The sequence below is a fragment of the Alligator sinensis genome, unplaced genomic scaffold (assembly GCF_000455745.1).
Source record: "Alligator sinensis unplaced genomic scaffold, ASM45574v1 scaffold525_1, whole genome shotgun sequence".
NCBI classification, from domain to species: domain Eukaryota; kingdom Metazoa; phylum Chordata; order Crocodylia; family Alligatoridae; genus Alligator; species Alligator sinensis.
In genome coordinates this window covers 15,772-33,400 of record NW_005842936.1, presented here as the reverse complement: position 1 = coordinate 33,400, position 17,629 = coordinate 15,772, and the positions used below count along the sequence as shown (strand labels likewise).

Here is a 17,629-nt window from a genome sequence, read left to right as displayed (position 1 = left end):
CTGCTGCCTCGGAGGGATTATCAAATGGGGTCTCTGCCATCTCACAGTGCTTCTGGAAGCACTGCAGGTGTGGTCTCTGCTGCCAAGGGTCAGCACAAATTGTACTCCATCTAGGGCTTCAGCTCTGAGGCTCATGAGTGAGACAACTTCATCTGTTTTACTAGTGAGGATTAACCAACCTCAGTGAGACCATTCTTAATGAGCGACTCCAGTTAAGAGGCTCCCTGAGGTCCCCGCACTCTCCAGCCACAGCCACAAATCTTTCCTTCCTCGGCCCCTCAGGGTCCCAACCCCTCCCCTGCCATCCCTTCCCAAAGTTGTCTCAACTGCCACAGACCCTTCTGACCCCATGTACCCGATGTGAGCATGAACATTCCTGAACACCCACAGCAGGCCGCCATAACCCACTGTTAGGGACCTACTGAATTCGAGGCAGCCACCCACCAATTTCTCAGTCCAAACGTGGGGCCTGGCATCATTTTCACAGTCTGAGTGCAGTGGGCCCCCCCACACCTCCGACTGACCAAAGGACCACGGAAGTCCCACCCCTCCCTACAAACTGGCAGATGGCCCCAAACCAGGGCTTGCTAGTGTATCAATTAATGGCTTCCCTGGGTTTAATCCCCACCCCCACCCCCCTGATTAAATCCATGGAAGCCGTTAATTGATATGTTATTAAGCAGTCTAAGCACCTAATTAAGCTCTAAAATGAAATACCTTATTAAAATAAAGCAACAGATACTATGAATTGTAACAAATACCAACTATATGCACTTTATTAACTATATACACTTTACTAACTAATACAATTAGTTGGATGAACACCTGTCAGGGGTCATATGATTCCAACGTGTGCTCCAACCAGTGGCGGGGGGGTTAGACTAGATCTATTCAGGTCCCTTCTGACCCCTAACTACTATGAAACTATGAAACCATCTAAGCACTTAAACTACAAATTGAAAAATCTTATCAAAATAAAGCTATACTATGCACAACATGAATCGTAATTAATACCAACTACGTACACTTCATTAAAGGACGTTATAAACAGGAGTTTATCAAAACTGAATGCTAACCTTAAGGCAGGCACTTCATGCTATGTATTAAATGCAAACATGTGACACCCAGCCAAAGTGGCTGAAGACATTCTCCGTCTGTGGGTGAACACTTGTCCATACATTGAGATGGCACACTCAGCATCCACCGAGTTCATTGCAATGGCAAGGCAGCATCTTGCCAGGGTGTAGAGATGTGGAAACCAGTCACAGACAGAGTCCCAGAACACAGACAGGAAGGAGGCATCCAACTGTCTAAACCATGGTGGCAGCGATGAGTCATGCTGGTAGTAATGGTGCAGCTTCACCGCTATTACTTGGAATAGGTCTGTCGCAGAGCACTGAGGTGCCCTGTGCCTGAAGAGGGGAAAACTGCTAGGGAAGGAGCCCTAGCAGTGACTAAGGAGCACAGCTGTGGGTTGCCGGGGCAACCAAAGCAGGTCAGCTGACCAGAAGTGGCAGGGCCTGGCCCTTATAAAGCCCAGGAGCAGAGGCTTAAGGCAGTTCCCTGCCAGCAGCCAGAGAGGCAGGAGCTTTCTAAGCCAGGGAGCAGGAAGAAGCCTGACCGCAGGTACAGCGTATGGCAGCTCTAAGATGCTTGAGCAATGTTGTTTTAGCCAGGCGGCCTCAACAGCCCAGGGGCTTGTGTTTTGTTGTTGGTTAAACCAGTGGTTTGGGTAAGGGTACAAGGGGATGGAGGAGGCCTCATAGGGGACTCTCAGAGGAGTGTGAGGACCCCAGCACCAGCAGGCGCAGCACACAGGGTGCATAGACCCCAGCGCCAGAGAGGGGCGTTTGAGAAGCCCTAGTGTGGGCGTGGTGAGCCCCAGAGAGGGGAGTGCTATTGAGAAGCCCCAGTGCGGGCATGGCAAGACCCAGAAAAGGGGTAACATTATTGGGAAGCCCAAGTTGGGCATGGTGAGCCCCAGAAAAGGGGGCAGCATTATTGGGAAGCCCAAGTGTGGGCACTGGGAGCCCCAGAAAAGGGGCAACCTTTTAAGAAGCCCAAGTGTGGGCACGGTGAGCCCCAGAAAGGGGGCAGCATTATTGGGAAGCCCAAGTGTGGGCACTGGGAGCCCCAGAAAAGGGGGCGGCATTATTGGGAAGCCCAAGTGTGGGCACTGGGAGCCCCAGAAAAGGGGGCGGCATTATTGGGAAGCCCAAGTTGGGCATGGCGAGCCCCAGAGAAGGGGGGCAGCATTTTTAAGATGCCCAAGTTGGGCACGGAGAGCCCCAGAAAGGGGGCAGCATTATTGGGAAGCCAAAGTTGGGGATGGTGAGCCTCAGGTAGGGGCAGCATTATCGAGGAGCCCAAAAATAGGCACGGAGAGCCCCAGATAGGGGGCAGCCTTACTGGGAGGCCCAAGGGTGGGCACGGAAAGCTCCAGGAGAGGGCAGCATTGTAGATAAGGCCCCAGAGAAGAGGGCACAGAGCGAGATAGGGCCAGAGAGAGCCCTAGCACCAAAGGGAGTGTGCATTAAAGGAAGGAAGGCCCAGGGAGAACAGAAAGGGGCCGAATAGTGAGAGAACTGGGACAACAGCGATTTCCATCGGCGAGGTGTGGACTGCGGTGTAGGGGAGGAAACGGAGCCGCAGATAGCGCCCCCTAGCAGCGGGGCAGTATAAGGGCTGCCTCACGCTAATTAATACTAATTAATTAGTTAAGAACAAGGCATGGCAGGAGAGTAGGGGGGCGGCTGCCCCAGAGACAGGTGTGGGGGGCCACACTGAGGGCGGCCCAGAACGGACACCTGTCACAAGGTCCCTTCTGCACTGGTTTTCACAAGGGGCATCTTGACAGTTCTTGTGATGTCCTGTCCTTGACCCAGCTATCAAATCCATCGCTTTGTTGTGTGTGTGTGGTGGATCACAGCCTACTGGCCTTCAAACCACATCAGATGTTCCACAAACCAGGTGGCATGGTCAGCTACAAACATCAGTTGTTTTTGACTGTCACCTCTCCCTAAGAGATCGTGAAGCTTGAGCATACACTGTGTGTTGCATGTGATTTCCTCACTCACAAACTGCTAGTAGTGCTGCATGTGCTCAGCATGGTACCAGACTTTGCAGATCCAGGAATCCAAGCACAGGCTCTGGTGGCAGCGGTACAGTGCCCTGTAAGTCCCTGCTTTGAATGGCGATGGACTCCCTGTTCCAGACCTTAGACAGTGTTTGGAAAGGCTAGGAAAAATTGAGAGATGCAAGGTGGACTGGCTACATTTGAAACATAGGCAGGAGCTGTTTGGTCTAGCTCCCCAGTACAAAAAAAAAAAATGTGCAGCACGTAGTTGTCCTGAGGGTCAATGGCTTCACCAGCCACAACAGAAAAGAAACAATACTCCAGGGGTCGGCAACCCACGGCACATGTGCCAAGCATGGCACACGAGGCCATTTTGCTTGGAATGCCACGGCCAGCCCCAACTCTGGGGAGCTGCTGCCAGCAACAGAGCTCTGCCAGCTCCGCACCAGCACATGCACTTGCGCATTGAAGTGGTCAGTGAGGGAAGGCCCTGAGGCAGCACAGCCCCAGTCTCTCCCCTGCTCCCAGCACAGAGGTGATGGCAGGCTTCCGGAGCCTGGCTCAGTGGTTTGTAGCCAGCCCGGCCTCTGGGCAGCTGCAGCAAGCAAGCAAACAAGCAGGGGGCAAGCCGCAGCCAGCTGCGCTGGGATCCACAGCTCCAGCATCAGCTCCGTGCTGGCAGCGACTGTGTGCACACCTCAGGGCAGACAGCGGGGCAGCTGTTTGCAGCCTGCCCCCTGCTTGCTTGCTGCAGCTGCCCAGAGCCCGGACTGGCTACAAACAGCTGCACTGGGCTCCGGAAGCCTGCCATCACCTCTATGCCAGGAGCAGGGGAGAGACCAGGGCCATGTTGCTTCAGGCCCCTCCCTCACCGCCCACTCTGATGCATGGGTGCACGCGCTGGTGTGGAGCTGACACGAGGCCGGAGCCTGGCACAGGTGTTTGGAGCCTCCCGGCTGCAGCCAGCCCCGGCTCTGGGGAGCTGCTGCCAGCTGGGAGCCCAGGCTGCTCCCAGCAGGCAGCTGGGATGCTGCAAGCCCTGCTGGGAGCAGCCCAGGCTTCAGCAGCTACCCAGAGCCGGGGTAGCTGTTGACAGCCACAGAGCCCAGGCAAGGGGCAGCCCTGCAGAAAGCAGGGCATCCTGCCATGTACCCCTTGCCCTCATTTTGTTTTTCTGCTATGCTGGCACTCCAGCACCTTCCGAGGTAGGCACTGTGTTTTTCAGCACTCTGGCCAAAAAACGTTGCCTACCCCTGCAATACTCCAAGGCAGCCTTCATGCACTGTACATGTGAAGCAATCACTACAGGGGGATATTCCTGATGAAGCTTGTTTGTACGTGGAGAACTGCCAGCATTTGCCATGCTTTTTTTCAGGTAGTCCCTTAACTTCAGGTGATCAAATTTCACCAGCAGGATGTTAGCCACTGTGAAAACCTGCATGAGGAAAAGTGCCACCCCTCACCTTGCCTTCTGTGGCCCTTTTATGACAGGTGGGAAACAGTCGCTTGCTTCTCACTCTGACCTTCAGCCTCTGCAGTAGACTTCCTCTTCATGTGTGCCTCAGATTCCAAATGACAATCGATACTGCTTTTCCTGGACACTTCCAGAGTTACACTGCAAGCAATACAGAAGAGCATGCCTCCATCTACATGCCAGGTCCCTGCAGGATACTGTCTTGCACAGTCTGCCACTGAAACGCATTTGGTGGTCTTGGAAGACTTCTTACAGTTCATTTATGCTCTCTCAGGCAGGAGTGAGCACGCATATGGGTGTTTTAAAAGTTGGCACCAAAAACCTCCTAATTTCCTTGGCTGGCCCTGGACTGGCTCCTGGACTAAGCCTATGACAGGGAATCAGGCTTTGATTTGCTCCCTCTCCCATCCCTTCCCTCCTCCTGTTCTTCAGGAGGGCAGGGCTTCCTGCCCTTTTCTGTTTTTGCAGCTCTTTCTCCACCTCAACCCCCACTCCGGCTTGCTAATGTTGTGCCTTTTCACAATCTCCATGCTTCTTCATGGAGGCCACCCAAATTTGCAGTTTCGGCAAAAACTGGTAGGTCCCTACCCATCATATGCAAGCAGGATTACACATCTATATAGGTTTCCCTCGCTTTATGCAGGTTCTGCATGTGCAAATTTGCCCTTATGCAAGGACCCTTTTTATACCTAGAATTGGTTATGAGGGGTAAATTTACTCTTTTGCATAGGTGCGCTCCCCCCTCCCCCAAGCAGGTAAGCCTGTGGGGGGAGGGGAAAGGGCCATGGGACAGCAGCCCCACTTACCCCAGCCCCTGCTGCAGTGGCCCCAGGAGTGGCTGATGCAAGCTGCCTGCACCCCCTGGGCTGCACTGCACCCCCTGGGGCTCCACTTGTCCCCACTCACCCCAGCCCTTGGGCTATGCCATGCTGTAGTGCAGACAGCTGGCATCTGCTGCTCCCAGGGATGCTGCAGCGGATGGAGCTGGGGTGAGTGGAGACAAGCGGAGGTCCAGGGGGCATGGGGCACAGTGCCCCCGCTCACCTCAGCCCTTGCTAAAGTGGCCCCGGGAACATCCGACGCCAGCTGCCTGCAGCTGCTGGGCTGTGCTATGCCCCAAACCCCTCAGGGCTTCGCTTGTCCCCACTCATCCCAACCCCTGCTGAAGCAGCCCTGGGAGCAGCTGACACCACCTGCCTGTACCATAGCACAGCACAGCCCAGCAGCTGCAGGCAGCTGGCATCAGCCATTCCCGGGGCCATTGCAGCAGGGGCAAGTTGCGCTGTGCCCCATGCCCCCCAGGCCTCCACTTGTTCCCACTCACCCCAGCCCCTAATGCAGCAGCCCCAGGAACAGCCAACACTAGCTGCAGAGGGAACCAGTTGTCAGTGGGTGCAGGCGGGGAGGGGGGGCCATGCAGCTCTTGCTGCTACATGCACCCTGTGGGGGGAAGGGAATGTGCCAGACTTTTCCTGGGGGGCGCACAGCAGCAAGAGCCACGCCCCCCCACCCCACACTCACTGACAGTTCCCCCCATTTTACTCCCTGCTGGAGCCCCAGGAACAGCCAACACCACGTCCCTGCATCCCTTGGGCTGCACTGCACTCCTCCTCCCACCCCTTACCTAGCCCCAGCCTCACTCCTTCCCTACCTCAATGCCATGGAAATGTATCCCTATTTGTTACCTTCTAAACTGGGGTCCCTTTATGCAAATTAGATTTATGTGCAGTTTTCCAGGAACACATGTACCACAAAGCAAGGGAAACCTGTATAGGCAAAAGAACTTCTAGTATAACTGTCTTTACACTAAACATATTTTGCCATTATGACTACGTCAGCAAATCTTTAAATGTAGGTTAGGCTAAAGTCAATGGGGGGAACCAAGAAAGGAAAAAAGGTTGCTGCGTGCCATGCCTATAGATTTTATTGTAATCCATTCATATTTTACCATCGTTAGAACATTATGCACTGCTATTGTCTTGACCTGACCACTAGTGGAATCCTCACAGAATGTGCAACAAAGAAGTGGTAGCAGTAGGTAACACTTTGTTCAAAACTCTCCATATCTCTTACATTCTAGACTTCAGCATCTGCAACTCATCCAACACCTCTCACATACGAAACAGCTAGACCACATTCAAAACACTCGAAGGATTCATGTTGGGTATAGAAACTAACCCCTTTGGCCAGTCACGCAAAGAGTTACGCATGTGTTTCAACTCTGTTACCATGAATAGCCCCTTTGAAATCAATGAAACTACTCTCACATGTGCTTGCTTTACTAGCTGTTATTTCAGTGGGTGACACTACTCATAGCAGCAGTCAAATACGTGGCGAAGTCTTCACATGACCAGACCCTTATTTGTAAAATCTTCTTTAGACCTTCCTGCTTTACTTAAAAAAACCTTCTTCAGACTTTCTCAGAATAAAGGGTTTTTCTCTTTCCCAGAGAACACTAGAGCTGCAGGTAAAAAGGGCCTTCTTAAAGTTTTGTATACATTAACTTATTTACAGCTTTCTTCTTATGTCATATTAAACTACACTTTAATTTGTTTATTCCATAATTAGTACTATATTAGTACAGTAAAAGTTCTGTTAACCAGCACCTTACAAGCCGGCGTGCTCTATTAACCGGCGTGCCAGCTTGTAAGGTAAAGTGAAACCGGAAGTGCTCACCGTGGCACTTCTGGTTTCTCCGAGCCCCCACGAACTGGGGCAAAGCAGCCTGCGCTGCCAAGCCCCCATGGCCCAGGGGCATAACAGGTTGCGTGGGGCCTGCTTCATCAGATGCTTTCTGTAAAAGAACATGCAGAATATAAAAAACAGAGGCATCAGAATACAAAAAACAAAGGGGGAGTGCTGGGAGAGATGAGCAAATAAGCAATACTCCCACAGGAACAAAAGACTCAAAGCCAACCCAGGTAATGGGATAAGAATCAGTACTCCCTATTTAAAATCATACTTTCTGCAGCCAACGTCCAAGCAGTGTTCACTCATTCTGTCATGTAGGGTTCTCCCAGGCTGTCCAATGTAGACAGCAGAGGCACTGAAAGCAGGTGATGGCATGTATGACACTGATGGAGTTGCAAGTGAATGAACCTCAGATGTTATAATCTATTTTATTAGGTCCAGTGGTGATGTGGCCTGTATTGATGTTGGGGCACAAAAGGCATTTGGGTCCAGGTATTATCACACAGCAGCATGAGTGACTGGTGTTTCCTGAATCTGGGGGGGGGCACCCGCAGAAGCCGCCAACCCTGTCGGGGGGGGGGGGAGGCACCAGACCTACCGACAACATCAGTGTCAGCTGTCGGGGAGGAACTGGCCCCGTCAGGGGGGGCATGTGCACCCCCATGCAACCCCTACCAGTTGCCTATGCATAGCAGGCTGATAAGACTGTGGCCACTGTTGTCATGGAGAAAACAGCATACACACAGGAAGCTGAGAGACAACTTTCCAACAGTTTTACGAACTCCTTTCAAAGGACCCACATGGCACAATACCAGAAGGAACTGGGTAAACTCTTACAGGATCTACCTCCGGAAACACATGAGAGGATTGCTGGCTTCTACCTCCTAGGAGGCCAGGTCAGGCAGCTTTTACTTATTACCCAAGATCCACAAACCTGGCAACCCAGGATGCCCCACTGTCTCTGGCACTGGCAGCATCACAGAGGGCGTTTCTGGTTATATGGACTCTATCTTATCACCATATGCTGCTGGAGCTGCCAGCTGTTTGAAAGACACCACAGATTTCATATAGAAACTGGCTTCCATTGACAAGCTTCCACCTAACATCATAATAGCTACCATGGATATCACATCTTTACCTTACCTTCTACTTGACTTCAAACTAACATGGCTAGCTAGGTCTCTATTTTCAAAAAATCAGCCTCGCTATAGTCTCCCTCTTGTTCTTAGTGCCTTACAATTTAAGGTGTTTGGTGCTTAAGCGCTTATAAAAGTCTTGCAATCTCAAATGCATGGGTAGACCACTACAGACTTGTACATCCCAATAACTTTGGAAGAATGCACTTAAAAAGGCAAGATCTGAAGTTGTACCATACTGTCTTTTAAAGTTGTTCAGCAATAATAGGAATTACATGCCCAAAAGTGTTTATATAAATACATTTACATTCTACCAAGGACAGGAATGACATCAAGGTAAATACTTCAAATACATGTAGAATATTTGAAAGAACAAGAGCAGTATGGAAAAAAGGTCAGGCGCTTATAGTACCATTGTTATCTACCATTCCAAAGTCACGTTACATGAACTGACAAGGTGCAAACGACATTTCAATTGTCTGCAAAGCATGAAACCCACCCTCTGTAGACAGGCAGCAAAAACACCTTATACACCAACAATTAAGCCAAATAAAGACATAATTTAAACAGTACTTAGAAAACTAAGTAACCAAAAATCATGATGATTTTCAGGCCTCAAGAAGGCATAATTGGTTTAAATACATTTCAGTTTAATTTTTCATCATTTCAAGGGGGGGTGGAGCAGAAGTGGTGGAGGGCTCCCCCTCAACCAAGGGGTAAGCCTGTACGGTATACCAGGTATTCTGGTCAAGATGTTCCACATATCTTGTATAATAATACAAGCCAGATTTGTTGCGTTTTGTTTTGACAGATCAATTTCTTATGCAATCATATGCCTCTATGAAGCCTTAACAAAAGACACAAGCCTGAACAAAATCTTTAGATTTGGCAACATTTCTTAAGCTTTGCTTAGAACTTATGTTAATTTTCTCGTGTACAGCTAAATTTCACCCTAAATGTGAAGGCCCTGGTAACACCATTGTCTACCTCTCAAAGGACCGACTGTTCTTTAATAATATGTTGAGCAAACTTTATTCTTTTCCAATTCTGACTTGTCAGTCTGTTGATTTTGTTATTGACTCGTACCAATAATGCCGATTTCTCATTAGAATAACAAAGCAGTATAATTCCCATTGCCAATGAGTCTGAATTGAGGTTTGAGAACCCCCTTAAGTTAAATCAGGTTCCTTTGTTTGATCATCTCCTATTTTAGGATTTGTAAGATAGAGCTCAGAGTTTCATGTTGGTTTATTTTGCTGGAGGCAGAGAAAACAAATAGGAAACTTGTCATGGCATTAATTCTGCCAAAATCTGGAATTTCCAGTCTCTTGATTTCTTGCAGGGAACAGTGAGGGGTGTTGAGAGACAAATCCCACATGTCATAGTATGGAAGGACTCAAGAAATTAGCACATAACTTTAAATGTACTCATTCTCTATGATTTTCTAGCATACAAACATAGATCTGCCCGCTTCTTTGGCTGCTGTTTAAATAAAATCCAACCGTGCTATAGAATATATTATATACCATTACCATCTTGTGCCCTGTTAATGGATAGCTAAGATAAATTTACCCAGAAACCCAACTAGAATTCATATACGTACTACTGATGCCAAAATCCCCACTAAAAATGCCTTTACTAGTATAGCTAAAGTAACCCCGTTTGCAAATAAGCCAAAGCAAACTTGAAACAGGAGATTAAAATCTATGGCAGAAAGGCCTCCTGCCATAAAGAACTTACTTAGTACAACCAACAGTTATACTATAATGATGGGTATCCTATAAAAAACACAGATTTATACCAAGTGAGTGCACAACCTCACAGCATAGCATAGTAGCAATGACATTCGGTTCTATGATAGGGATGTTCATTTGCTTGTTTCCTTCTCCTAAGCAGAAATAAAGCCACAATGATATATTAAAATCCAAATTTACAACACAAGGTAAAATTGTATTTCTATAACAGTCATACTGCAATGAACTCAGTGGAATTTGTTCATCAATAAGGTATTATTTCATACGGAAGGACATCCCAATATGGCAATTAAATCATTATCTAACAGCTTGAAAATATTGGCCATATTAAGAACAACAGTAAGTTTTCACACTATGATTTATATAGTCTGTTATCAGCAATACCTTGCACTTGGACAACACTCTTGATCCAAGGACCTAAAAAGGCTACACAAATAGTTAAAAGGTATATCCTATTATACAGAAAGTTCAAAGTACCATACGACTCAAATCTGCATTGTCTGAATAAAGGCAGCGAGTGGACTCCACATGTGCTTAAGGGTTTCCTGCATGAACGCTCCTTGTAAAATTATGCCCCAGCAGGCTTGTCTAGGGACAAAGTGAACACAGGAAGTGAATATATACTTAATGATATTTGTGTTGGCTGAAAATTAATAATTCATGCATTTCAACAGACTACCAAAGATATTTATCTTCACTCATAAAAGTCTTTCTAGAAAAACTCGCACCTCAACTTCAGTAGCCAAAACAGATAGCTAATTAACTTAAACTCAATTACTGTATATTGTTCCAACTTTTCAATACATCTGACAAAAGCAACTTTATCTGCTTTATGCAAATCTTCCTGCATGTACACAGACAAAGCCTACAAGCAATAAATTTTGAACTAATTTAGGTAAGAAAGATTGTAAGCCCATACATGCATGTAACTCATCAGCTCTTGAAGGGGAAAGAAGAGTCCCCAATCCAACACCTAGCAAACATATAAAAAAGGAAATGATTTTTAAATATCTGGTTACAAATAAAACTTTATTCGTATGCTTAAGTTCCATAAATACAAATAAACTAATCCTGGTCACTCTATACAAACAATCCTACTCCAATATGCACATGAATAATAGAATGTGGGCTAAACTGTGTGTTCATGTCCAATTAAGGCACTTGAGATTAAAATTTAAAAAACTGTTGTAGTTAAGGCTATAGCAGCTGTGACAAAAAATATGTACATCTATTTCTATTTGGAAAAAATATATATTAAATCTCTAATCTGAGCTTCAATCAAATTTTTGCAAGAGCAAAAGAAAGACGTAAAAAAAATTAAAAGACCTACTAAAACCAGAACTATTAAAAACACCTATTTTCAGTAAGCAAGTTAATCACAGCATTACAAACCACGCCGTCTCTCTTTATGAACCTTCATTGAGCAGAATGGGTAAAAATCAAAATGGAACTAATTTAAGTCCCAAACCTGCAAACATGTATATAGATAATTTTATTCACAAGTAGTCTCCACTGAAATTGTAAATAATCAATGTGCTTGTTGCTTCAAGGAATAAGCTTTGTCTAACCATCTAAGAGCTCGTCACATGGCTTTTTTACAAACATATCTTAAGTGGCAGAGGCTGACTTTTTCTGTCACTTGGATTGTATTACGTGAAATTTTTAGAGGTGCACTGATACATCAGTCCGATATAGGATCGGTACCGATATAAAGAAAATAGGCTGTAATAGGAAATCAGCCCGATGTGGCCAATAATTTGGCCGATAAATGCCTGTGCGTGCACACAGCTGCAACGCAAAACACAGGCAGTGAAGAGCACAGCCTGACAGCTTGGAAAGCTGTGTGCAGCTGGTAAGTCTGTTGTGGTGGAAGGAGATGGGGGAGGGAACGGGTGTGGGAGGGGCAGATCAACACCCCCCCACGGTGAGGGAGGGAGTGGGGCAGGGGTAGACTCTGCCCAGCTGGGGCGGAGTAAGGCATGGGACACAGGGTTGCAGGGGGTGTGTGCCCCCTGGATCTGCGCAGGGCAACTGGGCTACAGCTGTGGGCTGGAGCCCACGCCCCCTCTCTTCCACCACAGACTTACTAGCTGGATAGGAAATCGGATCAATATCAGCAGATATGCCTCCTTAAAAATCGGCTATCGGTATCGGCCCCCAAAAATGTGTCAGTACACACCTAGAAATTTTTAGATCACCTACTTTTTTTGTTTGTTTCTTTAGAGAAGTGGCAATAATTGATTAGTTTATCTTTTGAGTTCTGGAAAAAGCTAACAAAATTTAAGAGTTATCACTATCTTTTCAATACTAGCTACAAACAAGTCACTTCAGTATACTGCCTTTGATTTTATATTATGCAAGTTTAAAGGTATTCTTTTATGCCATATGCCCACCAAAGGATTAGGGAAAACAGTGGCAATTACAATCTTAATTAAAAAAAAAAAAAGAAAATTGAAATGAATGCAATAAAAACCAACAACAAAAAAAACCACCCAAACAAAATGCCCCAACTCATCCCCGGGTCATACTACAAGTCTTTTATTAATAAAATATACTCTTACTGTGCATTGTCTTGAGCAATTTGAGGGGAAAATAACTAAACATTTTCCATAAACAGGGCACCTTTTGAATTATTTTCTCAGTGAGAGAAAATCATTACAATCGTTAGGCCTTATACAAAACTGCCGAACACTAACCGCATGATGAAACACTCCCTTTTTTGCATAGACTAATAAAATAAATAATTGTTACTACTGCTACTACAAGTTAATCAGAAGCAAAAAGACATTTAAGAAAAAGAACAAAGATAACCGTACATTCTGTTATTCCTTTAGAAGGAACATATGCATCAACATATGACAATCCCAAGGCTAGAAATGCAAGAAAATGAAGTTCTCCTTGTTGAAAATATTAACAATTAAATAATTTATTTTAGGACATGCCAAAAAATTGGGGTGGGGGTGGAAAATTACCTTGTGTTCAGGTTTTGGGGCTGGCAGGTCATTAATTGACAGTGAAAAAGTTAACTGAATTGGAATTTACATATGATGCTTGGCTACACTTTCAAAAGAAAATGTTGCTGATATATATATATCCATTACTCAATTCATTTGCAGCATATCATGGCTATGCCCTGCAAGTCACTATATCATATGTATTTAATGGACAAAGTTTTCTCTGCTGTTAGTGCTTTAGATGCAATAGCCAACAAACAGTTAACAAGGGTCTGTTCTGATTCTCTATAGCCTTTGTATTTAAGAATTACCCAGCACTACAGTACCTCATAGCTTCTGGCATCAACAAAATTAGTGGGCTATGGTTGCAGAATCTAAGAGCAAAGAAAACTAATGGATTTTCAGGCTTTTGACTTCTACATTGAACAAATCTGATTTGGAGTCAAAGAAAGAATAATTGTGGAAACCCGAGGTGCCATTTTTATAAGCCCTTTCCTGACTATAACCACAATTTCACCCATGTCTTGGTCTCTTTACACATGTGAATAGTTCCCTTGACTTCAGCAGGAGTAATAACGTGAAAAGTGAACAGAATTTGAACCTTTAAACTTAAATGCATTCCATAGTTAAAATGTATTAACTCTAATAATTTGAATACATCACTTAGCTTCTCTTGGAGTTGCTTTTTCATATTACCAGGGTGGAAACTCAACAGGACAAGAACAAGAAAGGCTAATTTTTATTTAAAATACTAAAGCAAGGTTATAATAAGAAAAAAAAAGTCTCAAAGGAGGCATCCCATAGAGACACAAGTACCTATTTCGTAAGAACTAAATCTCACATTTTTTTAAATGGTTATAGCTACATTAATTTAATGGAGTTACATGGATACAAGATCAAATTCAGACCACCTGACACTATACATCAAGGGATTTTAATGGCATTGAGTTAGCACTAGCGCAAATCTCAAGTAGTTTATGAATCCCAGAAAAGTTTAGCACACCAGGGAGAGCTTGTGTCTTCTGAAGAAAGTGTGAATTAAGAGTGTTGAACTACAAAAGGTATTATTCAAATTGTTCCTTTTCAAGAAGTAACAAGATTAAATATTTATAGTCAGAGCCAAATGTAAACTGGAAAAAAAATCATGATGAATATATGCACTTACAGATTTTAGAATTAAGAAGAGAAGTCATGGTTTCTATACTCTGATCACAAAGCAGTATTCAATTTAAGTATTTTCTTGAATTATTCCATGAGTCCAACAATTTCTCAGGGGGCGCTTCTACACGTGCCTATTAATGCGCAGCAGCAAGTTCCAGAGCTCATCACTCCAGAGTTTATTGCTGCACATGCACCCAGGATCACAGCACGTTGAGCCACGGCGAAGTAGCCTTGGCTGGCAGGGGGCCCAGAGGGTCAGCCTGCCAGTACAGGACTGCTCCCCTTGGCTCAATGTGCTGCGGAGGGTCTGACTGGGGCACAAGGGTGCTTCAGCACAGGGCTACCCAGCAGGCAGCCCCCACACTGAAGCACCCTCATGCATAGGCAACAACTTTTTTTTTTGCTAGCGGGTACTTTTTTTTTCTCCCTTTGCATTCCTGTGCTGAGTCCCAGACATACCCAGGAGAGGCAATGACTTACTTCAGCCTGGCTCACCTGACAGCTCATGGGTGCTGAGCAGCCACTATTTTTTTCAGTGGGTGCTAGAGCCCCAGAGCATCCACAGAATCAGCACCTATGCCCTCATGCCCCAGCCAGCCAGGCCAGCACCTACACATGTGCTGCTGCTGAGTTATTTACTCCACAGTAGAATAGTACTTGTATTTATTTACAAGTATAAATTATAAATTAGTTTACTCCAGCCAAACAGGGGCACACATGTAGACATCAAGACATTTACTGTGCAGCTAATTAGTCTTCTACACAGTAAATGTCTCTTATAGACATGCCCAGGGAAGCCTAAACTGTAGTGTTTAGGCAGTGGACTAAACACTACAGTTACTTACCAAAAGAAAGGAAAAGAAGAAATCACTCATAAAAAGGGGGGGGGAGGGGGGGCCTTAAGTAGATTACAAAGAGTAATTGATTATCCCATAGACATTTCTAAATAACTTAATGAAGTAATGTAATTTCAAACAGAAATGCATGAAAGATCAGAAGTAAACATGCCCCAGTGTTTATTATTTTTCAAAAACGTCTTGGTGCCATTAACAGCGTTTTCTTATTTTAAAAAAATAGAACATAGTTTACAACAGCTCCAGTACGTAGATCTATTGCGTCTCACCTGAGTTCAGGAGAACTAAGACAGTGGATACAAGACTTGTATGTATAAGGGAGATATGAGAGGATATTGAGAGCGGGGCACCTAATTCCTTTGTAAAAATCTTAAACTCTTTCATCTTTTGGTATATTTCTCCTCATACAACCAGAGAGCTATCTAGTAGAAAGAGTATAGTGCTTCTCGTCAGGGCCAAGAGTGCTTTGGAACTCACGCTAGGAGAGAAATAAGGTTGCACATGCGAAATCTAGACTGGCTTAACTACGCAATGGCTTCCAGACAGTTCTGTCAGAGTTTTGCTTATCAGGGCCAAAATATTTAAGTTATTTCAGACAATACAAACATAGTAGCTTATCTATATAAAAAGGAGCTACTGTATTAGGAGGTCAATGTGTTTCAGACTCAGCTCTAAATGTGTTACTATTAGATCACTATCATTCATTTCTGTCAGCAGTCCATATTATAGCCAAAGAAAACTACATTTCAGATGCTCTTTCCACAGTCACAAATATAGGAGGCATATTTTATGGACATGTGGTAAAACAAGATTCTCACACTCGCAGCCAGGTATGAAACATGCTCAAATCCGGTGACTACTTTGCATGCAACTTATGCAAACATCCCATGCATACTTTATAGCAAGTTACTTGTAAATAGCCCCTCTGAACTCAAAGTAACTACTCACATGTAGAAATGTAGCAACTTGCAAGCCAGGCCTAAATTTCTCTCAGCTGAGTGAATATGGAATAGGAGCATTCTGGCCCCAACCCAGTACAACACCTAAGCAGATGCTTAACTAATTATACAAATAAACCAATTACACTGAACTTTATCTGTTCCTGTGCTTAAAGTTAGACATACACTTCCCTGGCTTCGAGCCAAAACACTCAGTCCATTGTATGATGTACTGTCCCACGCAAGGAACTCCAAGCACATCTAGCGGGGAACTACAAGTGTTGGAAGGAGCAACCCAGAAGTCAAACCGTAAGTTCCTGATATGCCCATGGCTTCCACAGATGAGAATCAGGAGGAGCATGACTGACTGAGGTCAATGGAGTTAAAAGAATGGAGAAAGCAGGATTCCTTGTTTTAAAACAACTACAAGGGTTTTAATAATAAATTCTAAATACAATTATAGTAAACCACATAACACTAACTGCATTATACAATACTAATGACAAAAAGATTATACTAATTTATGATTCATTTCATCAGGCTTTTAAGTTGATTAGCTGCAACCTATGAATAGGCCTTTTTCCCCACCAGGAATTCAACAAAATCTACTATTGTAAACTATGAATCCACTGGTAGATTGGCTGAGGGTGTATGGGGTGAGAGGCAGGGAGGAAGGGAGGAGAAAGAGAAAGTGTACTGGTAAACAAACAGGAGAGCACTGCCTAAAAAAACAGAGAAAAACTACTTTTTCCATAAAGTCACAATTCTCCTGGCTGATATGGGCAAAATGACATTTTGATTTAAAAGCACATTTTAGTCTCATTAACAATTCATCAACAGCTTTTGACACATGAGTAATGAGATGATATCATCATGTAACAGGTGACCACAAAGAAAGGTCTAAACAGCTTATCAAATTAGACAAATAACACACTGTATCAAATTTTCTAGGATTAAGTTACACTTAAAAAAAAGTTATAAGAACTATTTGTACTACTCCTAGAGCATGTCTGAAGTCGTGGAAAAGTGACTTTTTAGAAAATTAAGTGCACTTTACCTGTCAAAACATTCCCACTATATGGACAGACTAAAAAAAAGCAAGCAGTTGCTTTGAATGATTTTACAATGAACCTGAAGAAAAGCACTAGCAGCTACAAGGCAATGACCTCACTCAAAATCTCTATAGCAAATGTTTCTAAAGAAGAAGAAGGATACTTTTTAAAAGCAAAAGTAACAGACAACAGCGTGACCCCCGAAAACACTGAATGGTGCAAAATGCAGCAGGAACAGCACGGGAGCAAGCCTGTGGAGGCTCAAAGGGCACGGGATGTTATTCCAGACGGTCCCTTTCTTTCTAAATAATGAAGGGCAAGTAGGCTCTTTAGAGTCCACCTGTGTCGGGAGCAAAATTAAGGCATACACTATGCATCGGGGCTTGATTTGAAGAAGGGCAGTTTAGGATGGCTGCGGGAGGGTCTAGGAAGCGGCTCAAATTCACCCCTAAGTGCCGGCCTGATCACAGACGAGGGGAGTTGCTCGCTGCAAGGCGCCGCATGCCCCCGGCCCCGCATGCCCCCGGCCCCGCTGACCC

General features: G+C 44.9%; 1 protein-coding gene across 4 annotated transcripts in view; it reads right to left on the bottom strand.

The window, feature by feature from the left end:
• BMPR1B (bone morphogenetic protein receptor type 1B) overlaps positions 1-17,629 on the bottom strand; it is a 519,526-nt gene that overhangs the window by 500,926 nt on the left and 971 nt on the right. The gene's annotated exons all lie outside the window — the stretch shown is intronic.